The sequence below is a fragment of the Perognathus longimembris genome, chromosome 3 (assembly GCF_023159225.1).
Source record: "Perognathus longimembris pacificus isolate PPM17 chromosome 3, ASM2315922v1, whole genome shotgun sequence".
In the NCBI taxonomy this organism is placed as follows: Eukaryota; Metazoa; Chordata; class Mammalia; order Rodentia; family Heteromyidae; genus Perognathus; species Perognathus longimembris.
This window is the reverse complement of record NC_063163.1, coordinates 55,721,257-55,744,687: the sequence shown is the minus strand read 5'-3', so window position 1 is coordinate 55,744,687 and position 23,431 is coordinate 55,721,257.

The following is a 23,431-nucleotide window of genomic DNA, read 5'->3' as shown; positions in this document are numbered from 1 at the left end:
AAGGTGAACTATGAGGATTGGCCTATGTCTTAGTATTTTATTTTTTATTTTTTGGTGACATTACTGTGAATGCTGGGCACAGGCAGAACTCAAATTTTTTGGCCTTAGGCAAGTCATTGCATTTCCTAAAGCTTTAGGGACCCTCATCTGCAAAATAGGGCTAATAAGAGTGTGTCCTTCATAGGGCTCATGAATGCACTTAAATGGTTTATTTACCAAGTTAAGTGCTGAGTGTATAGTTGATACATAGGGAGCAGTAGTTGCTCCTAGTATCAACATTACATTAAATGATATCCATATATTTAAAAGTATAACAGTCTCTTTACAATTTGGGGAGGTATCTCCCAATTTTCTTGTCTACTGAAGAGTGCTTAGCATATTTATGGTGCTGGTACTGGGATTTGAATTCAGAGCCTAGGCACTGTCCCTTAGATTTTTCACTCAAAGGTGGCACTTTACCACTTGAGCCACACCTCCACTTCTGCTTGTTTTTGGTGGTTAATTGGAGATAAGAGTCTCATGTACCTTCCTACATTGGTTGGCTCTAGACCTGGATCCTCAGATCTCAGCCTCTAGAGTAGCTCAGATTACAGGTGTGAACCACCATTACTATTTGATGTTCTTAGCCCTCCTTGTAGTCAAAATCATCCTGTGAGCCTTTGAAACCAATAATGCTTCAGCTTCCAGAAATCCTTCAGTGGGTAATCTCAGCTGGTGACTAATCTTTATTCTCCCAAGTGTTTCTCAGACAGATCCAAAATGGGGAGCCCCTATAAATCCTTAGAGAGAGAATTTACCATCTTTGTCACATTATTACAGTTTGGTGGGAAGCCAATCTTCAGAATATTCTACAGTTCACATCAAGAGAAGTATAGTCTTCTTTTGTTGTCCACCAGTGGTCACGGGGGTGGGGTGGGGCAGGGGATGCAAACTCTCATCCTGACCCAACATTTTTAATATTTTTTGGTTTCACGTCCTCTTCCCATTATAGAAGTTTTTTCAGGTTAACTTACATTACCATATAAAATATTAAGTATGTCTCATGAACAAGCTGTCAAAAAGATAAATGGACACACATACATATTTGCCTGGCCATAGTGTCAGAGTAACTCTAAGTTCACATGCCAGGTTAATTTTGTTGGCTCTCATTCACAAAGTACTATTGTTTCACTTGGTATTTCTGGCCATTGGCAATCAAGGTTCTTTTTTTTCCCCTACTCTTAATTACTAATAATCACTCTAAGATCACACATTATACTTCACAATAATATACAGGCTATAGAACAGCCAAGAAAAGGTTAAAGTGACTGTAGGTTACAGTGACATAGCTATGAAGAGAGTCAATGGAGGTGGTTAAAGGAATTAGCCATGGCTGGAGTCACAGAGCTGATTCAAGGGACAGAACAGAGGAGGGCTAAGCTTAGTGAGACTGGCTGAAATTCATGTAGGTATCATCAAGCCAGGGGATCATGGTAAGCTGAAAACCTGGAGTCAGTATCAGGAGGCCATCACCTGTCCAGCCTATGAAGCAGATACAAGATAGTCTGCCAATGGGAAAGTGGTTACTGTCATATAACCTCATTATATGACAAGTCCTTCCTAAGGACTTGAACTCAGGGCCTGGCACTGTCCCTTGGGTTTTTCATTCAAGGCTAGTACTCCACCACTTGACCCACAGCTCCATTTCTCATTTCTTGCTGGTTAATTAGAGATAAGAGTCTGGCAGACTTTCCTGTGTGGTCTGGTTTGAACCATGATCCTCAGTCTCCTGAGTAGATAGGATTACAGGTGTGATCCACCAGCACCCAGCTGTGACCCTCCTTTTCAGTGATCCAGGCAAGGCGGTTGCATCATTCCTCAATTGAACAAACTAATGGGCCTGTTTTTTTCTGAGAGCATTTTGACATTGCCATATGTTTGTGTGTTCTTGAGTTACTATGATAAGTTAATAGGTGGTAATATTTTACTTGTGTGCAAAAGTTGTTTATCATTCTGCCTTGTGGTTTGTGCTGGACAGATGGTGGTTGTTTACTTTGCGCAAACAGGTGTAGGGTCATTCTGCCTCAGCATTCTCACTTGAAATGGAGCACACAGCTGTTACTCAGGGCAAAGTGTAAGATGTTTTTGTTGGGTCCTGTGAATGAGCTGAAAGTCCCTCAATGTAGAATCTGTGCCCTTTGCTCTGCTTCAGTCCCTTTACAATCATTTTGGGCTCCAGGAATGGGAAATCTTACTAATAAACATGTATGGAAGGTAAACTGCCCCCCAAACAATCAATGTCTTCTATCATCTTAAAAGTAAACAGTCAAAAACCAAACAAATAAGCCTAGAAGACCACTTTATTCTTGTTTCAGCAATAAAATATAATAACAACTCTGAAATTCCTTCTGGGGTGAAGACAAGTAATGGTTTATCAGGCCAGTACCCATGACCTGGGACTGTTCTAACTCTGTATACCTTTCTCATCTCCAACCCCAAATTCTCCCTCTTTAACCTGAAGCCAATATCTGTATCCATATCCCTGATAGATGAAGATGTACTAAAATGTTGTCTTCCCATGGATGCTATGGAATAAATCTCCTTCCTCTGCCCTTCACCATGTCTCTGTATTTGGCATATGGGGGTGAGTGGCCTCACCCCCTTACTTGGAATTCTTGGACTTTGGGCCTTTCAAAAGTACCATCAGAAAGCTTCTGTTCTATTCAATGTGGAGTAATTTAGATCAGGGTTGATCACTAAAATTAATAGAATTAAAAAAACACAGGTAGTGAGGCATAATGGGGGGGTTAATGGACACATAGAGTTCTTCCAACTCTCTGTTCATTTGTCCTCCACGTCCCTTTGTGAAAGATGGGCTTGAGTCTATCTTCAGTGAGTTGGCAGGGCCTAGGAGAGGACTGGACCTGCCTGAGCAGATGGTGAAGAGAGCAATTGGACTGGGAAGATACCAAGCTTAAAGTGACTGCTGAGAGAACGATATGGATTTCCAGTTCTTGCCTGTAAGCCTGTGAGAAAAAAACAAGACAAAGAATCCCACACCTTTGGTTCATAACTATATGTATGAAGCTGATAGTTCTTCCTGGGCATTGAATTTCAGTGGGATTTTGGCCAAAGTCAGAACTGGAGAATTGGTCCCACTGTGGCCAAGCCTGGGGTGCTGAGTCAGAGGTGTTCCGCTGACTCAGTTCTGTCTTTGAACTACAGGATTTATGTAACATCAGAGGAGTTGAACCTAGGGCTTGCCAAGATGGAGGGGGGAAAGAAACCAAGCTGATTAAATTCTAGACTTGGCAGATAATGCCCAAAGGCAGTGGAAATGTGACTGGAGGGGAGGATGGTTGAGATTAAGAAAGCCCCATTGTAAGAAGACTGCTGTGAAACCACTCCTGGGCAGAATTCACCCCCTTCCCCATTCCCTTTAGAGCCTCTTTTCCCTTGGTCCCTTAGATTCTTTTAGTTTTGGGATGATCTGTGGTGGTTGCTGTTGTCTCACAACAATTCCAGATGTAAGCCTGGTACCAGTGGCTCATGCCTGTAAACCTAGCTACTCAGGAGACTGAGATCTAAGCATGGTGGTTTAAAGGCAGCCCAGGCAGGAAAGGCCATGAGACAATTATCTCCAATTAAGCACCCTCCCTCAAAAAAAAAGTGGGAAGTAGATCTGTGGTTCAAATGGTAGAGCATTAGCCTAGAGCACAAACTCAGGAACAGTGCCCAGGCTCTGAGTTCAAGCCCCAGGACTGGCAGATACATACACACACACACACACACACACACACACACACACACACACACACACACATTAAGGTTCATGAAATATCAAGGTGACTTTGAGGATTGGACTCATTCACTCTAGAGTTTGAGCTCTGGCTTAGGTCACCTCCCATATACCCAGCAGGACCCCAAACCTAGACCACACTTAAGAGCCATTCCTCCAAGTACCAAATGTCCTCAGATTATGCCAGACACGCCAATTTAAAAGTTTGATGTACAGGACTCTCTGAACATAATTTTTCTTTTTTGTTTTTGGCTGGTCCTTGGGCTTAACCTCTGGGCCTGGCAGCACTGTCCTTGAGCTTTTGTACTCAAGGTTAGCATTTTACCACTTGAGCCACAGTCCCACTTCTGGTTTTCAGGTGGTTAATTGGAGAGTCTCAGGGACTTTTCCCCAGGCTAGCTTTGAACCACAAGCCTCAGATCTCAGCCTCCTGAATAGTTAGGATGATAGGTGTGAGCCACCAGTGCCTGGCTCCCAAATATAATTCTTACAGATCAGGAAATTAATGCCTGAGGAGGTTAGATAAATTACCTTGATGATATATGCCTGTGACAGAGAGAACACCAGTATTTACCTTCCAGCTACCTTCCATTTGCTGGCTTCCATGTCTGAAGCCGGAGAATACCAGGCTGCCATCATGATTGCCCAGGGTTGCAGGAGGCTGGTTCTTGTTCACACAGCCTCTGGTTTTATCTCAGTTAGGGGGGACATGAAAATTCTGTCTAGGCACCAGTTACACAAACAAACAAGAAGAGTGAGTGGAGCCTGGGAGAGCCAGCAAGGACATTCTTAATGGATGAAGTCACCAGCTTTCAGGGCAATCTACCTGTGGAACAAGGTTGGCTACCATTAACAAAGCTCTCCAAAGACTTGTAATTGCAGCAGAGAAAACCTGAAAAATCTACCAAACATTCTGCTGCTTCACTCTGCTCTTTAAACTCAAATATTTGTTTTGTATCAGGAAATGGCTCCGGGCACTGGCACCATCTAGCTAAGTGCCTGATTATAGGGCCTCGAGGCCAGCTAAGTGCCCAGCTGTGATTCAGGATTTCTCCTGTCTTAGCTCCTCCTCTAATGAACACCTTTTACAACACTGGCACCTGAGTCAGAACAGGTCTGGTGTTTTTCCTGGGGCTAGGAAACCCAACCCCTTCCCCCCACCTCTTCCCCCTGCCATTGTCCTTAGTCTCTGGGGCCAAGAGTGGCGGAGCGCCCCCTACTGGAAGTCTTATCTTGCACCTTCGTGCTTGCATTTACTAGCCTAGACACTAGAGGCGGGTTCAAAGGCTCTCTAACCCCAATTTTAAAAGGGGTCCTATTTGTTTAAAATGCTCAGGGCCTAGTGGTGGATTTCCACTCCCACCACATACCCTGGTCAAAAGGAGAAGAAAATCCACTGGGAATGGTTGGGATGGATTGGGGCATCCTCCTCTCATGTCCTGGGTGCCATGGAGACAGGTAGAATCCCTGGATGCAGGCAGATGATGTTGCTATGAGCTTCATGCCATCCCTTAAGTACATTGGAGTCTGCAACCACCACCGGCGGGGGTGCTGAGAAGTGGGGAGGGCATGCCAGGTACCTCAGCAAATGGAATGCAAACAAACCAAGAGGAGAAGAGTCAACCCCCAAACTCCTGTGCTCCTGTTCTCTAGGCTGTGGCAGGGCAGCTTCAGGGATACTGGGAGCCTCAGGGTGAAGGCTGTGGGCATATGGGCTACCAGTTCTATGAGTAGTCCCCAGAATGAGAGAAGAGAGAGGAGGAGGAGGAGAAGGAGGAAGAGGAAGAGAGGAAGGGAGGGACCAACAGAGGGAAGGAAGGAAAGATAAAGAGAGCAAGTGAGAGAGAAGAAAGGGAAGGAGAGAGAGAGGAAAGGAGATGGGAAGGGAGGAAGAGAAAGAAAGAGGGAGGGAAGAAGACAGAGAGGTAGGGGAAAGAGAAAGAAAGGGGGAGAAACGGAGGGAGGGAAGAGAGAGGGAGAGAGGGAGGGAGAGAGAGACAGAGAGACAGAGAGATATCTAACACAAAAAGGTTTTTTTTTAAAAAAAGAAGTTGGAGATGTGGAAGCTCCTGTCTGCAGCACCTGTCCTGTGGTCTAGGGGGGAAGCTTTTCATTCCACAATTGACAATAGTACTTTTAACTTCCAGATGCTTCTGAGAAAAACCAGTGACCTTCAAACACATCTAAACCAGAAGTGACTGATTTAAAATCCTATACTGAGATTGATCAAAAGATTTACAAGATTTGGAAAACATCTACCACTCAATTTTGGCCAGGACTTATCTCCTTCTACTAAAACCCAGACAAGCAACTATTAAACTCTTGAAGTAGATAGATTCTAACCCCCCCCCACCCCCTCCATCCCTCCCAGCCACCCTTTCCTCTGGGGACTCTGTCATCTTTTTTAGCTTTGTCATGGGAGTAGGCCTGCAGGCTGTCCATTAACCCAGGTCTTCAGACGGAACTTCGCTAATATTGACCAAATACTGATGAACTTTAGAGAGTCATCTGATCTGGGAGCTGGCGGAGGTCCAGGGCTCAAGTTCAACACATACTCGCTGGTAGTTCGGATAAGAAGGCAGGCTTGAGATTTAGACTAGGTTTCAAAAACCCCTTCTGCAGTTTTCTAGGGGTAGCACAGGGCCTCCTTGTCTGGAGTAGTATCAGAGGATGAGAGCAGAGCTCCCATTTCCCACTCCTGTGTGAAAGAAACCCTGCTTGACTAATTAGAACCGCCTCTCTGGAATGCCATAGAGATGGCTGGCATTAATTTAACATAGGCAAGCATCTTCTCTCTCTAACTGAAAGGAATAATACAGATGGGTCACACAAGAAAGACCGGAGTGTGATATTTAATAAAGGTTACTTCCTCTCACATTTGAAGGGAGATCTGGGAGAGAGTTTAAATGGAAACCTTGTACCTTTTCTTTGGTGGAGAGGGAGCTTGCTTATTTTAATGTTGTTGGTGAGTTGGTTTTTTTGTGGTGTCTTATCTTTTGGCCGTGTGTGTGTGTGTGTGTGTGTGTGTGTTTCATTTCTTTGTACTGGGTGAGGATGTGGATTCTGTTTTAGGAAATATGGGGTTTTTTGGGTGACAGTCCTGGAGGAGACAGGAAAGCCACATACTGACACACAAATATATGCTCCACACACAAACACAAGCATAACACACTCAAATGTATGCACACATACATATACATATATTCACATGCCACATGCAGACACACACAGAGACACACCTACAGGCATACACATATAAGTACATAGGACACACACACACATGCACACACACACTAGTGGCCATAGGCTTCAAAGTTTGTTCCCAGTGGCTGGCTCAGCAGAAAATCTGGCTGAATTGCAAGAGAGTCTTTGGAAGGTGGGCGTTGCGATGACCAAATATAGTTCTCAGGTTCAGGAAAACACGAAGCAAAGGAGGGCCAAGGGAGGGAGAAAGACTGTTTGTTTTTTTTTTTCTGGAATCAAGAATAACTTCTAAACTTGGAGCAGAACTTCACCTATTAACCTTGAGTTCTCAAGCCAGAGAACTTCCTCAGAACCCAGTGCCAGCCTGCCAGGCACGCCCTTGGCTGGCAGCTGTGCTAGCGCTTTTTGTTAACAACATATGTTCTGAATATACCAGGACTGCCCTCACCCAGGAGACAGAAAAAAATTTACAGTGTGAGAGTCATCATAATATCAGAATGTTTAGAGTCCTATCAGGGTGGGTCATATGACTTCTGAGATTAATTACTCCTCCTTCAAATAATGTCTAAGCAGTAGATTGAAGCTCAGGGAAGGTTGGGGGTTGGGAGATAATTCAGAGGCTGCTCTGATGTAGAAAGGAGAAAGAAGTAAAGGTAGTGCTTTTTTCAAAAGTTCACTAGTTCTTGAGATTTCAGTGTTGCTAAAATCTAAAACATATAACCAAGGATATCTTGGCTGTGGGAAATAGCTTGTTCATGCTATGTTGACCTACTTAAATGCATAACAGAATGCATTCAGCCACTACAAAATACAGATTGGGGATTAGATTTGGTTCTTCAGATTTAAGGAAGCAAATTTTGAGAGAAGAATTCAGCATTGCTGTAAAATGAATTGGATACATCAAATAAGTCACAAAAGACAGAGGGAAGGATGGTGCTTTTGGAAAACAAAGTTCAATGGTCTCCAGTCTGGATTTTACAACTCCCCAGGTGGTTTCAATTTCATCAATGGGTTTAAGGAACTTAACAAAAATGTCTTAAAACAACATTAAATCTTCTAAACTTTTCCGTTAGATTCCATGGTGGCCTTGTGGAAGATGAGAGATAATAATATTTGAACAGTTGTGTGACATTTCAAAATGGGAAGTACAGTCAAGGCTGAATTGGATTTAGTAATCCATGTTTCAACTCTGAGCTGGCTTAGATTTACTTCACTCTTTTGTGTTAGTCAGCTTTCCATTACTGTAGCAAAGATACCTGATAACCAACTTATGAAGAGGAAAGGTTTCTTTTGGCTCACAGTTTTGGAGGTTTCTGTCCATGGCCAATTGACCCCATTGTTTTGGGACTGAGGTAGCTCAGTACAGTGTGGTAAGAGCAGCTAATGACATAGCTAGGACAAACCATTTGCTTCATGGTCAGGAAAACAAAACAGATAAAGGAAGAGAACAGCCCTCCAAGGACAGATCCCCATGATTTGACTTCCTCTCTCTAGGTCCTGCCTCTTAAAGGCTCCACTATTTCTATTACTGACATGCTGGAGACCAAGCCTTTGACACAGGCTTTTGGAGGACATTTGAGATCCAAAGTACAGACTTCTTCAACTGCTCCAGTGGAGTCTCTTTCCAGGGGTTCATAGAGATGATAGATATCTGGGTTTCTCAAGTCCTATTAGGCTGGACTATTCTTGGAAATAGACAATGTCATTTAACCCTGTTAAATTCATTTTCTTTTCCTTTAATATCCTTCAAGTGCTTTAAAGTCCTGAGTAGGTTGATGAGTGAAAATGTAGGGAAGGAAATGGAGTGAAATATCTCTAAGTTTTCTATGAAATTTTTTATTCCTTTAGCTGAACTTAATTCTAAATGATATAGCATTCAAAGCAAAGAGCATACATAGAAACAAGAAACACTTTCTTGTTATCATTGCAAGTACTGGGGCTTGAACTCAGGGCCCTGTGCTCTTCTTGTTTAACTTCTTCGCTCAAATCTAGTGCTCTACCACTGGAGCCACACCTCCACTTCTGGCTTTTGGCCAAGTAATTGGAGAAAGGAGTCTCCTGAACTTTCCAACCTGGGCTAGCTTTTAATCTTGCTCCTCAGATCTCAGCCTCCTGAGTAGCTAGGATTACAAGCGTGAGCCACCAGTAGCTAGCTTGGTCTGAGATCAGAGATTCTGCTTGTGCCCAGTGAGTCCTTGAGGACCTGTACCCTATGGCCTTCTCTTCCATTCCAGGACTGGCTGTATCTGCTCATTTCTGTGAAGCAAGGTATCTGATTGGCTATTCGTGTCACAATAGAGACAGAATTCCTAGCATACAACATTCCATAACACTTCCTCTAGCATCTCATCCTCAGACCTATGCAACTAAGGTGTGGATTAAGGGGAAACGTCTCTTCCAGTAGCAAGTGCCACCAAATGTTGTTAAGACTGGGTGGGTCGGGCTGGGGATATGGCCTAGTGGCAAGAGCGCTTGCCTTGTATACTTGAAGCCCTGGGTTCGATTCCCCAGCACCACATATACAGAAAATGGCCAGAAGTGGCGCTGTGACTCAAGTGGCAGAGTGCTAGCCTTGAGCAAAAAGAAGCCAGGGACAGTGCTTAGGCCCTGAGTCCAAGGCCCAGGAATGGCAAAAAAAAAAAAAAAAAAAAAAAGACTGGGTGGGTTTTAAGCCAAGTTACGTGTGTGTGTGTGTGTGTGTGTGTGTGTGTGTGTGTGTGTGTGTTGTTCCATTCATGCCTGATTCTGACTTGACTACCCCCTACCTCCCTGGCTATCAGACTGGGATCAGACTGGGATCCTAAGGCTGGGTAGAGTGCTTTCAGTTCCCAGGATGCAATGCTAAGTGACTATGCAAAGTGTATCCTGGTCTTCTTCCTATTCAATAGTCTATTCAATAGTCAGGTGCTGGTGGCTCACACCTGTAATCCTAGCTACTCTGGGGACTGAGATCTGAGGATCAAAATTCCAAACCAGCCCAGGCAGAAAAGTCTGTAAAACTCTTATCTCCAATTAACCACCAAAAAACCAGAAGTGGAACTGTGCCTCAAGTGAGAGTACTAGCCTTGAGCGAAACAGTCAAGCAAGAGCCTGAGGCCTAGAATTCAAGCCTCACTTCCAGCACACACACATGTATGCATGCACACATGCACCCACACAAAGTGTTCTCTGAGCATATTGTTGACACCGTATTATACAATGTGGTTAAGTATAGAAGTGCAGCAGAACCTCTCTTCACCATTTTCCTGGGAGGTACAAATAAGTCCAGTAGCAACAGAGCTGATATGCAGAGGTGGTCTGCCTTGGAACAAGTATGGGGAAAGAGGAAGAGAAAGGAATGGTGCAGTGGTGGGCAGCCTTGGACAGCTGGAGGATGTGAGGCCCAGGTACAGTAATGCCAGAATCCTGCTATGAAGCCAATGTGCCCATGAAAGCCACCATCCAGCCAGGAAGTACACAGACGCCAGACACATGGCACGGGCCTAGCAAAGCAGCATGAAGCATGTTCTGGCCCCAATACCCAGAAAGACTGCTCAAGGTCAGATGGCACAAGTCCCTCTGGGATTTGTCACAAAATCCCCTTTAGGGTCTTCCAGACAAGGGCAGGCATGAGACCATTCTCTCTATCCTGGTTTCCCCTGAACCCCAAACCATTTTCCCCTCTCCCAAATAAGTGCCTGGGGTCTGCACCCCAGGCTCTGCTTGTCTCTCTTCTGACCAACAGCTATCTGTACAGATGTTTGCAGACATCAGTTCTAGGTGTTAAAAGAGTTCCCAGGCTTCCAGATGCTGGTGGCTCATGTGTGTAACCCTAATTACTCAGGAGGCTGAGATCTGAGGATTGAGGTTCAAAGCCAGCCTGAGCAGAAGAGTCTGTGAGACTCTAACCTTCAATTCGCTAGCAAGAAGCTGGAAGTGGAGCTATGGCCCAAGTGGTAGAGCTGCTAGCCTTGAGCAAAAAAGCTAAAGGACAGTCTTCAGGCCCTGATTTCAAACCTCCACAGCTCTCTCTCTCTCTCTCTCTCTCTCTCTCTCTCTCGCTCTCTCTCCCTCCCTCCCTTCTTCCTAGGCTTTCCATCCTGGGATATCTCATTAATGTGCTTAGAAATGAGTCTCACTACAGCTATATTCCAACTGGCTAACAAGCTCTAATTGGAGCATGTGGGTTGAATCTTCATGTAGTCGCATTAGCAGATGCATTCTCAGCTGCCTCTTAGTGGAGCTGGCTGTATTTCCACCTGATCATAGTTCCTCCCCCGACTCTGCCCTGCATAGAGAAGCCCTGGGTAGGGATGATATACACATACCAGAGCAGAGAGACCTCTTGGTAGAGAGCAATGGACAGGTGAGTGCAGGGTGTGGCAGGACTGTGCCCTGGGGACGTGGTACAACCACCAGGTGGGGTTGACCTTCAAGTGAAGGTCAAGGTGCACATGTGTGGTGATGGTTTGGGGTGATTGCAGACTTCCTGCAACCACTTCCTGTCCCTGTGACTTGTATCTGCCAGAAAGCCTGAAGCTCTGATTCAAAGTCTATCTGCCTTGCCTGCTGACTGGGCCTCTCCCATTGTGATATCACCCACTGTCATTCTGTACTCTGAAGCCAACCTCTCAGTGTCTGACCAGTTCTTGAAGGCCAGTGGGAGTTTTAAAATGAAGGAGGAGGGCCAAATGGCCGTGGCTCGTGATTATAATCCTAGCTACTCAGGATTCTGAGATCACAGTTCACAACCATCCTGGGCAGGAAAGCCCATGAGACTTTTATATCCAATTAGCTACCAAAAAAGCTGGAAGTGGAGCTGTGACTCAAATGGCAGAGTTCTGTGACTCTGGGACAGCACATAAGCCCCTAGGTCAAGCCCCAGGGCCAGCAAATAAGAAAGGGGTAGGGAGGAAAGGCTCAGATCCTCAGCAGAGGAAGGAGGAGCTTGGTGGCTGACATTCAGCCCTTCGCTTAAAACCTCTTGGATGGAAGAATTGAGCAGTGACCAGGGCCCATGGCAGGGACCTTCAGGAGCAAAAGTCCCACACACAGGGCAGAAAGGCGCCACATAATTTCCAGTCCTGTTGAGCCCTTGCCAAGTCCCTTCTGAGGACATCAGAGAGCAAAGATGCTGCTGGGTGCTTCCTGCTTCATCCCTGGGGTTTAAAGCCAGACAGAAACAGGAGTACTCCCCAAACTTAACTGCCTGGCTTCAGCTGACTGTTTTTGTGAGGAAAATGATAGAAAGTGGTAAGAAAAAAGGACAAAATACTATGTAGGGCTGTGTCCAGATGATCTGATGCTGCTGCTGCCATGGCCACTCCTGAAATCTGTCTCCTAGCAGCAGACCCCGTTCCTCTGATGCTGACATCAGTTAAGCAAATCCCACCTTCCAGTAGCCATGTAATGCTGTGGTTCGGGAATCCCTCCCTTCCTTCCTCCCTCCCTTTGAGAGAATGAAGGACCTAATATTCCTCTAGTGACTTTTCTCACTCCTCCTGCTCAGGCTCCTCAAGGCCTCAACTGTCCTCCCACAATCTGCACTGTGCTTCTCTACTAAATATTTGTGCTAACCTTCATTTCCACTCCTAAACTAATTTCTGGTTCAATCTCTTTCTTAAGATAATCTCACTAAGAAGGTCCAAATATGCTTCAATAAAATAGACATTTAGTTTGCTTTTCCTTCCTCTGTCCTCGTGTGTGTGTGTGTGTGTGTGTGTGTGCGTGCGTGCATGTGTGTGCGTACTAGGGCTTGAACTCAGGGTGTTTAGCTCTAACTACTTGGCTTTTTCATTCAAGGCTGGCACTCTACTACTCGAGCCACAGATTCATGCATGGCTTTTGGCTGGTTAACTGGAGATAAGAGTCTCATGAACTTTTCTGTCCAAATTCTTCATATCTCAGCTTCCCAAGTCCTCTGCACCATTTATAACTTTCATCAGGGAGGTTTTAGAACACCCAAGAATCTTGAAGGCCTAGAAAGCTAACTCTCCCCTCCATATGCATGGCCCAGTGTCAGCAATAAGCAACATTTTATGTTTCGTTTTGTTTTTTTGCCAGTCCTGGGCCTTGGACTCAGGGCCTGAGCACTGTCCCTGGCTTCTTTTTTGCTCAAGGCTAGCACTCTACCACTTGAGCCAAAGCTCCACTTCCGGCTTTTCTATGTATGTGGTGCTGAGGAATCGAATCCAGGGCTTCATGTATACGAGGCAAGTATTTTACCACTAGGCCATATTCCCAGCCCCAATAAGCAACATTTTGCTAATGTCATTCCCTTCTTCTCTAGCCTGTCCCTTCTTTGCCTTTCACTTTCCCCAAGAGATTAAAGGTCTTCCAATCCCTCATTGCCATCATTAGATAATCAGTCCCTTCACACCATGGGCTTGCCTAGCTTTATTGTGCTTTGCATTGTGTGTCATACCAGTTCACTACTGGCTTCAGAGTGTACAAATTAGATTATTTGTTTTGTTTGCCTAGAATGCTGTAAAATAGATGTAGTTAGATGAGCTGTAGTTCCCCCCCCCCACCCCCCGATTTCTTCTTAGGTTGGAAAATCAGTTGCTCAATCTGTGCCCCCCCACTTCCCTTTACCCTACTTTACAATGTCATTCATTAGTTTTGCTTTCTTTTCTTTTTCTCTAACCATACCCTGAGGCATTTCACCAGCAACTCTTTATTATCTGACCAATGTGTCACCATCCCAGGAATCATTCTGAAAGTTGGCAGCAATAATGAGCTAGCCTTGGTTCAGACTGCTTCTCTACAAGATCAGCTCACACAAGGACAGCCAGCTACCAGCTCTATCAGCAAACTTGTCTCCTTACAACTGGAGAAACAGAGATGAGCAAAGGGACTTTATATGGAGATAGAGAATATTCCCCAAGAGCCTCTAGGATGGCCCTGTGCTGTTGTCCACATCCTCTATGGAGGATGCCTTCCAAGACCCCAGTCCGTGCCGGGTGGTACCAGAGGGCGCACCACTCCACAGACATTATGGTCTGTCCTATGTGAACTTCTCTACAGTAACTTTTCATTTAGAAATCACAGTAAGCCATAAACAATAATAGCAAATCATCAAATCGAATTGTAACAATACTCTAATAAAACTTATGTGAATGTGTTCTATCTCTTTCTCAGAATAGCCTAGTGTACTCTGACTTCACAGTAAACAAAATTCTGGAAACAGAAGCTAGCACTAGTGTGTCCATGAAATTGACAATGATTTCTAATGTCGGGAAGTTAAATTTTAGGCTGCACACCAGATCTATTTCCTTCTTTTTTTCCCAACATTATACAAAAAGCTAGTCCTGGGATGCTTTGTTTTGACTGTTCTTTTTCTCCTTGATCAAAGAGAGAACACACACAGCTGTGTCCTACATGCCCATACCTGCACAGCAAGCCAGGTGTGGATGGGTGGGGCAGGGAGCGTCAAGCTCCACCTCCTTCAGTAAGAAGCACCACCCTAGTGCCTCCCAGTGTGCCATCCTAGATGGAGCCTGAAAGTGTGCTGTGAATTTCTCTCAGCAGGACAGACACAGCCACACGTTGGGTTCCAGCATGTTTTTTTCTCTTTTTGTCCTGGCTCTATCTTCCAGGATTTTAATTATTTAACCAAACTCGGTCAAGGAGCAGTTGCCACCTTTATCCTGGGGGGACCAGGCCTCCCTCCTTCTTCTAGACCCCTAAGTGTGAATATTCATAGTTTTCTGGCAAAGGCTACGAGAGAGCAAGCTGACTCTGGACTTCCTGGTCTCCTGTTTAATGATTTTCCATTTCCTTTGAGCTTCTCTTCCTCTTCCACAGCCCATTGTCCAATTCCAGCTATGATACTAGGCAGGCCCAGACCTCTGCTGCTCCCTCCTGCCTTCACATGATGGGAGCCTCAGGCTTTGGGGCAATACTCAGGTCAGAAGGGAAGGGAAGCAGAGATGGGGAGAGAAAGAGAAGGTAAGGGAGGACAGGGAAGAGAGGGGAGAGAAGGGAAGGGAGAAGAGAGGAAGGCATAGAAGAGGAGAAGAGAAGCAATGATGGCTGTGTGGGTGACAGAAATCTCTGTGACTGAGCTGTCATGCTGTCATGTTCAGTCACCAGTCCCACTCAGGTAGCCTGTCTTTCCTGATCATGGTAGTTAGCATTGAGTACTTACCATGGGCCGCCCTTATTCAATCACTTAGTTCTCACAACCCTATGAAGTGTGTACTACTGGTATCTCAGTACAAAATGTGAGCTCAGGCCAGGTGCTGGTGGTTCACACCTGCAATCCTAGCCACTCGGGAGGCTGAGATCTGAGGATCATGCTTGGAAGGCAGCCTGGGAAGAAAAGTCTCCATGAGATTCTTATCTTCAATTAACCACTCAAAAACCAGAAGTGGAGTTGTGACTCCCAAGTGGTAGAGCACTAGCCTTGAGCAAAATAGCTCAGGGACAGCACCTAGGTTCTGATTTCAAGCCCCATAACCAACCAATCAAAAAGAAAAAGAAAAGAAAAAAAAGGAATTAGCAATTCAGTATGTTGCAGAAACTGAGGGGAACTCAGTGGTTTCCATCTGCAAAATAGAATCATGTGTTCCAAAGCAATGACTTTGAGGGAACTGGGGAATCAGCAGGTGAGAATTGGCCTACCCCACATCATTGTTGCTTCTGCTTTCCTTCCAAGATTCTCTGGGCAGGGACCACTTCCAATCCCTCCAGTCCTCCCTTACCCCTCCAATGTCCTTAGATCTTAGCTACACTATCTGACATAAGGTGCCTGTGAACAAATGAATGAGCATGGTAACTGATATATCTCATCAGGTCTGCCAGGAATATGAGACTTGAAGAGCCACTTCTGTTTGTCTTGGTTTCTTCTTCCCATAGTACACTGCACAGGCTCCCAGCCTGGCCTTCATTCTTGATGTCACAGTGAGGTCCTTTAGGCCATGCCTTGTAGCCTTCAGAGTGCCATCAAATGCCTTCACTCTAGGGGAGAAACAGCTTGCATGGTGTGTTCCTCTCAGTGATGAGCATTATGTGTCCACTGTACCCTCTTGGGTCTGTTTGTGCCCATCCTGCATCCTATGATCTACTGTTTGGTGGGTGGAGGGGGTTGGATGGGAAGAGGTTGAGTAATGACATTGCCAAAAGCTTGGGCACAAGCTCTTCTCTTGTTCTGTCTTCACTTCAGACAAGCCACCTAAGTTCTCTTGCTTGAGTCCTTCTGCTGTAGGTAGGTGGCTGGATATGTGCTGACTGCCAGAAGAGGTTCTCATGGGAGAAACAGATGAAAAGTCTGTTAATTCACTTTTTATTGTGGGGACAAGGTACCTGAGAGAACCAGCTTATAAGAAAGGTTTGGCTCATAGTTTCAGAGGCTTCCTTCTTTCTTTTAGTTTTGTTTTCTTCAAACCGATTTCATCACATCACAGAGGGAGGCTGTGTTGACGGAGGCCTGTCTACTTGATGGGAGCTGGAAGCAAAGAAAGAGGCAGGAAGAGACCAGCATCCCCCTATTCCCATCAGGCACTCCACCCAATGGCTTAACTTCCTTTCAGTAGGCTTCTCCTCTTAAATATTCCACCACTTTTCAACAGCGCCTGGGGCAGGGACCAAACCTTTATCACACCTTAAGGGGACATCTCTCATACAGAGTATAGCAGAAAAACTTTCTGAGTATTTTTAATGTTCTTTTTTTAATGTATTTTCTAGTGAAGGAAATCTTCCTTGGACAATTAACATTTAGCCTCTCCTATAGCTCTTTCACCTCTTGTTATGCTCATTTTTAAAAATGAAAATTTAGAAAAATCATAACCTATACTATTTGCTACTTCCTTCTGTACCCTTTCCTAGTTAGGAGTTTCAAAGAAGAAAGGGAGCATCATTTTCCGAGTCCTTCGGTAACTGAAATGTAAAATTCTTGATCAGATGTCCAAATTCACACATAAATGGGTATCTTTAACCTCATGGCTGTTTACATATTCCAAACACTTTCTTGTTTTAGTCTCTCTGTTAACTCTCCATTTCTCCTGAGTTTGTTCATCCATCTTTAAGGAACTCTCTGGGTAACTCTTCTCCATGGTAAACTATTACAAACCAGTGTGACACCCTTGATTTAATTAACACTACCCCTGTTTCCCAAAAAGTAAGTGAGATTAAGTAAATTTACACCAGGAAGAAAGGAAATTAATTTTGCACATCTGAAAATAAAAGGATTTACAAAAGTAGCAATCAAGATTAAGGAAAATCTTGAATCAAGAGGCTATGAGGGCACATATTCTTGTTTTGTTTTGTTTTGTTTTTTTGTCAGTAGTGAGGCTTGAACTCAGGGCCTGGGTGCTGTCCCTAAACTTTTTTGTTCAGGTTAGCACTCTACCACTTTGAGCCACAGTGTACTTCCGAGGCCACATATTCTTGATAAGTTTCTAAATAGTGGCTCAAATCCAGGATTTGAGGTCCAAGAGCTGAGACAGTCCTGAAGAGCTGAAAAGAGGTAGGAGTTTGAAAAGAAGGAATTATAGCATAATCAGAAGTCAGGCTTGACATAGCAAACACAGGTAAGTCATCCCCCAAGTTTGTCTTTTGATGACTACTACAATTTTTAATCAATGTATAATTTGTCTTAATCAGAAGATACCCAATGCCTTATTTTCTGGTCTTAGAATTTTTGGAGAGTAGAGGAGGAAGGACTTAAGACGTGTGGGGATTTACAGAAAGTACAAATTAGGATGATTAGAACACAATGAGCTGGGTACCAGTGGCTCATACTTACAATCCTAGCTACACAGTGTATTGAGATCTGAGGAGTGAGGTTCAAAGCCAACCTTGGGAATCAAAGTCCATAAGACTTATTTTCAGTTACCCACCCAAATGCCAGAAGTAGAGCTGTGGTTCAGTAATAGAGTGCTAACTTTGAGGAAAAAAGTTTAGGGATAGCACCTAGACCCTAAATTCAAGCAAAAAAACCATTTTTTTTAGCTAGTACTGATAAACTGCAAAATGGCATGTAGAAGCTATCTATGTGTGCTAAATCAAGTGAGGATTGCTTGGAGATGAACGAAAAGAGGATAGAATTCATAGCCATCCTAGGCTGGAAAATGTGTAACCCTATTGGGATATCAGAATGTTCTAGAATATAGTGTTCAGAAAAGTCAAGATTTACCAGAATAAACTAGATTCTGTAATACATTAAAAAACTGCATATGCCATTTGACTATCACACCTCTCAAAAGATAGGTAAACACTTGGGGCAATCCAGAGGAAAAGAACATGAGTGAAAAGACAGAACGTGTGATAGAAATGAAGTCCTAGAGGATAGGTATGAAATTGACCTTAAAGGGGCAAGCATAGGTGGTAAGATACTTCTGTTTTCAAATATACAACAGGTTCCTGGAACAAAGATACCCAAGCATATGGAGGCCAGAACAAAAAACAAAACTACAGAAACAAGACAATTAAAAAAGCCCTCCAATGACTTTCCATTTGTACAGATGAAGGCGAGGCTCATTCACAGGGCAGGTAAAGAGTCATCGGAACTGTATTCAGGGTCCAGAGACCAGAAGGTTCCTATTTTCAGTGGAGAAAAAAAAATCCAAGGATGGAAGCACAGCTAATGTAAGCAGAAGCAGTTTATTAATGTAAAGCTAAGTGAGAAGGGCAGCCTCAAGAAAGAGGCAACTATGGACATGGAAGTGGCTATGTCTAGAAAACTGGGGCAAGTGTCACTAATCCTGTAGACTGTTATCCATCATTAGCTCCCACCACATATCAACTGGGAGTTTTTGACCTTGGATGATAAAGACCTGAGCTGTTATCTCTGTGTGCTGTGGGGACTGCAGGTCTGCAAGACTTGCTGTATGTCACGAGTCATTCTATTAGCATTGGCAAGATAGGATGTGTTTCTCTTTTTTTCTGTGTGTGTGTGCATGTGCATACATGCACTGGTACTAGGGCTTGAACTCAGGGTCAGAGCAGTCTTAGTTTTTTCCACTCAGTCCACACCTGCACTTCTGGCTTTTTGGTGGTTCATTGGAGATGAGAGTCTCATGGACTTTTCTGCCCAGGCTGGCTTTGAACCTTAGTTCTTAGATCTCAGTCTCCTGAGCATCTAGGACTCAGGAGTAAGCCACTGGTGACACACAACTGTATTTTCTTTCAAGACAAACACATTACTTTTCTGTAAGCCAACTTATATGATCTAAAGATGGAAAGAAATACTAAATAGGCCTCTCTGTAGAATTTAGACAACTGTGGTAAAGGGATGGATGAGTACAAAATTAGGGAAAGGGTTAGGGAGAAGGGTAAAGGGAACTGTTTCCTTCAGGTCTGTTATAGGAGGGCCCTGAGCTCCCTTGGGACGACTTAAGAAATGAAGTGGGAATGATGGAGAAGGAAATCTGACTGTGTTCCTATTTTGAGGGAGCTACTTCGAGGCACTGTGATGGTCTGAATATGAAATGTCCTCCACAGACTCTTATGTAGAAGCCTGGGTCCCCAGCTGGCAGCACTATTTTGGGAGGTGGTAGAAATTTTAGGAGGCGGGGCCTAAATGGAGAAAGTAAGCTGCTGGTAGTGGGTACTTGGTGTCTGGTCCCTGGCCCCTTCTGAGGCAGCTCAGAAAAGGATGGCAGCTGAGGATCCACCCACCAACTATGAATGGCTGGGGAAAGGCAGAGTTCATGCATAGGGAATGAGTTGGGGAGGGGACAAAGGATAGATAGATTTTTTTTTTTTCCAGTCATGGTGCTTGAATTCAGGGCCTGGGTGCTGTCCCTGAGCTTTTTCCTCTCAAGCTAGTGCTCTACCACTTTGAGCCATAGCACCACTTCTGTTTTTTAATTCCAGTGGTTAATTGGAGATAAGAGTCTCATGGACTGTTAGAATACATTAGACATTGACAGAAACCATGCAGACATCCAGGTACAGAAGAACAAAGGAAAAGTTTATTGTTGGCAAAGGGGCCGGCAAGACCCCTTCTCACCGGGAGAAGTGAGAAGTGTGGTCTATTGTCTGGGGTGACATATATACTAGGAGGTCTTGAAGGTGGGGACCTCAGTGTGGATGTGCAGACCAGGGGCTTCAAGTCAGCCTAGGATTTATGGCTGCTGTCCAAATAGTAGATAAGGGGTCCTGCAGCTGCCCAGGCCTGAAGGTCACTCTAAGGGGATCTTGTTGCCTTATATGGTCATAATTGCCCTCAAGATAATTGCATCTCAAGGTAGAGGGGATGGAGGCTAATTATTTATTGCCCTTACTAGATGGGCCCAGTGTTGCTTAAGGGAGCATGCTAAAGCTATGGGAGAGGAGGCTCTCAGGCTTACATGGACTTTCATGCGTGGGCTGGCTTTGAACTGTGATCCTCGGATCCCAGTACCGTGAGTAGCTAAGATTACAGGTATGAGCCACCCGGTGCCTGGCTCAAGGGACAAAGGCTATTTAAAGAAGACGAGTGAAACCATCAATGGTCATATAGCTCCAGAACCCTTTCTCCTCAAAGAAGCTTTTTTCTTTTCTATAGAAAACCTCTCTTTGGTTTGTATCCTTTCCCTTTTGGCTCATAAGCTTTTTCTTTTTCATCTTGCAAAACCTCCTATGGGATAAAAGCATGGCTCCTGTCCATGCATTATACTGACCTTCCAGTTGCCAAAAGAACTGGATCTCACTCTCTCCCTCTTTCTTTCTCTCTCTTCTACCTATTCTACCTTCCAACCTTTCCATTCTTTGAGATTGGTTGAGAAGACAGTCCCACATCCTATATGGTAACACTTCCACTCTCTGCTTCCCACCCTTTGTAAGGTGAACAGCATCTGCCACATGTTTCCATCATGATGACATCTGACTTCACTATGAGCCCAGAATCAGTGAAACCAAGGACTAGCTATAGGCTGACATCCCTAAAACCATGAGATAAACCAGGTGCCAGCGGCTCATGTCTGTAATCCTAGCTACTCAGGAGTCTGAGACCTGAGTCTAACAGTTCAAAGCTAGTCCTGACCGGAAAGTCCATAAGACTCTTATGTCCAATAAACTACTCAGAAAAAGCCAGAAGTGCCACAGTGACCTAAGTGGTAGAGCACTCACTAGCCTTGAGCACAAAGAAGCTCAGGCACAGCACCTAGGCCCCTGGTCCGGCAAAATCAATAAAAATAAAATGAAACCATGAGCTAAAAATAAATCTCTCCTCCTTTTAAAGTCTTTTTGTCAGGTAGATGGTCATAGCAATGATAAAGCTGAGTAACTCAAGTATGTCTACTCAACACCTTCGCCCAATCCTTCCCACAGGTGATTCCTTCTGTTAAACTGGTTAGTTGGCTTTCAACCATCTACTCCATCTTTTTCTCTGACACTAATGGATCCCTTTAATGAATTCAGGAAGCTGTTAAGGGTTTCTTTAGCATATATCTTTCTCCTACCTTTACCAGGAAGTCCCACATCAATATTGTCAGCCTACAGATTCTGTACCTACTAGAGAGGTCAAAGCTTCCAATGAGTGGGGGATGAACACCATTCACTAGGGAATAAGAGAAGATCAGCTCCTTCCAAGGTGCACTCTGCCCACGCCTCAGCTTCCGGTTTCTAAGATCTTAGTCCCATTTGGTCTGAAGCAAAGGATATGCAAATTGCTGCCACTGATGCATGCCAGTGTTCGAAAGAGGTGATGGAAATGTTGAGAGACCTCTGAAGTCCTATTGGGTGGTTGGCATTAAAACCAGCGAAGTAAAATCTCTCTCAACAATCACACATACGAAAATGTGCATGTGGCTGCTGTAGATGCAGATAATCAATGCTTAGCAGATTTCCCCAGGGACAAGGTTTCCAGGATGTCTTATAACGACAGTAATGAGCTGTTCCCCAAGTGTAGGAGAGGAGGGCGTTTGTTGATCACACATCTTCTAATTAGTTGTTGACACAGATGTTTTTCCTGGGTTTTTTTTGTTTTGTTTTGTTTTTGCCTGACATAAACTTACTTCTCCAATCAAAGGTACTCAGCATAAAAATTCAGGAGGCAAAAAGCAGCAACAACAACAACAAAAAACAGGGAGACATTTCCTACACAGCAAAAGTATCTTTCGTCTATTTCTTGAAATCATTAGTTCCACGTGATTGCCCTGAACACCCTCCTGAGACCCATGTGTTAAGGCTTTGCCCAGGGGTGGTGCTGTTGGGAGTGGGTGGAGCCTTTAAGAGGTGGTGCTTAGTGGGAGGCTATTAGCTCATTGGAGGTGTGCCACTGAAGAGGATACTTGGGACCCTGACCTCTTCTTTATTCTCTTCTTTGTCTCCTGGCCATGAGGTAAGCAGTTTTGCTCACTACACACTGCCACTCTGACATACTGCTTCCCTACAGTGCCAACCAATCATGACTGAAACCTCCAAAACTGTATCCTAAATAAACCTTTTCTCTATGTAACTTGATTATCCCAGGAATTGTTGTTATACAGTAATAGAAACTGACAAACAAACTTCTCCAACCATTTCAATCCAATGAGGTATCTTGGTTTTTCTACAAATACAGTATCAAGAGAGATGGTTATAGGAAGGAGAAACCCAGCAGGTGTTATGTAAGGTATATGTTAGGTTGTCTTTATCCCATTCAGAAGAGGCCACTGGCAACTTCATGGTTCTTTCCACTAACAAGCTATCTATGCTTAAAAAATCGACACAACCTTCTTTGGCCATGGTTTGTTCTAGTATGTGCTCAAGTTCTTCCCTGCTTTGAGCTCCCAATTTGAAGATGGCACATACAAGAAGGAACACTGGTTAAAGAATTAGAGACTACTACGTTCCTCCCAAAAAACCCTTCTTTGTGAGCTCAGTTTTAGTCTAATCTTGGTCTGTATGTGTGCGTGCCTGTAGATTTAAGGGGCTTGAACTCAGTACCTCATGCTCTGGCCTTTCTCTTTTCCTCAAGGCTGGCACTCATGGAGATAAAAGTCTTGGAGATGTGTTTGTCTTCCCTGAGGGCTGGCTTCAAACCACAATTTTCAGTTCCCAGACTCTTGAGTAGCTAGCATGATTGGCATGAGCCACCAGCACCCAGCTTGACTCTATAAAGCACACACATTTCCCTGTTCCCTTGGTTTTCATTTCTGAAAACCTACATGAAAAAAACATTCATGTTTTTCTCTTATTCCTCTCTGGGGAAAGATAGTGCTGCTTTCTTCCACCGGTTGGTCGCATCAGCAAGAGTCAGGTTGAAGGGTAGCACAATTTACCTTGTCAAGTCTTTAAACCAGGCTACAACCACACAAGGCTTTGGGAGTATGCAGAATGGAAATGTATTATATTCCCAGAGCGAGAATAATCCACTGAGGCACAACTTAACGTGGGAAGGGGGTTTTATTTACAAAGGGATTTTATTTACAATCTGAAACCCGGAACCAGAGCTACCCCTCCACCTCCTAATGCTTGCCTGTGACTACCTTGTCCTGGGTTAGTTACCCAGAACCCAGACCTGAGACCTGTCTTGACTTGAACTCCGAACCTTAATTTCTA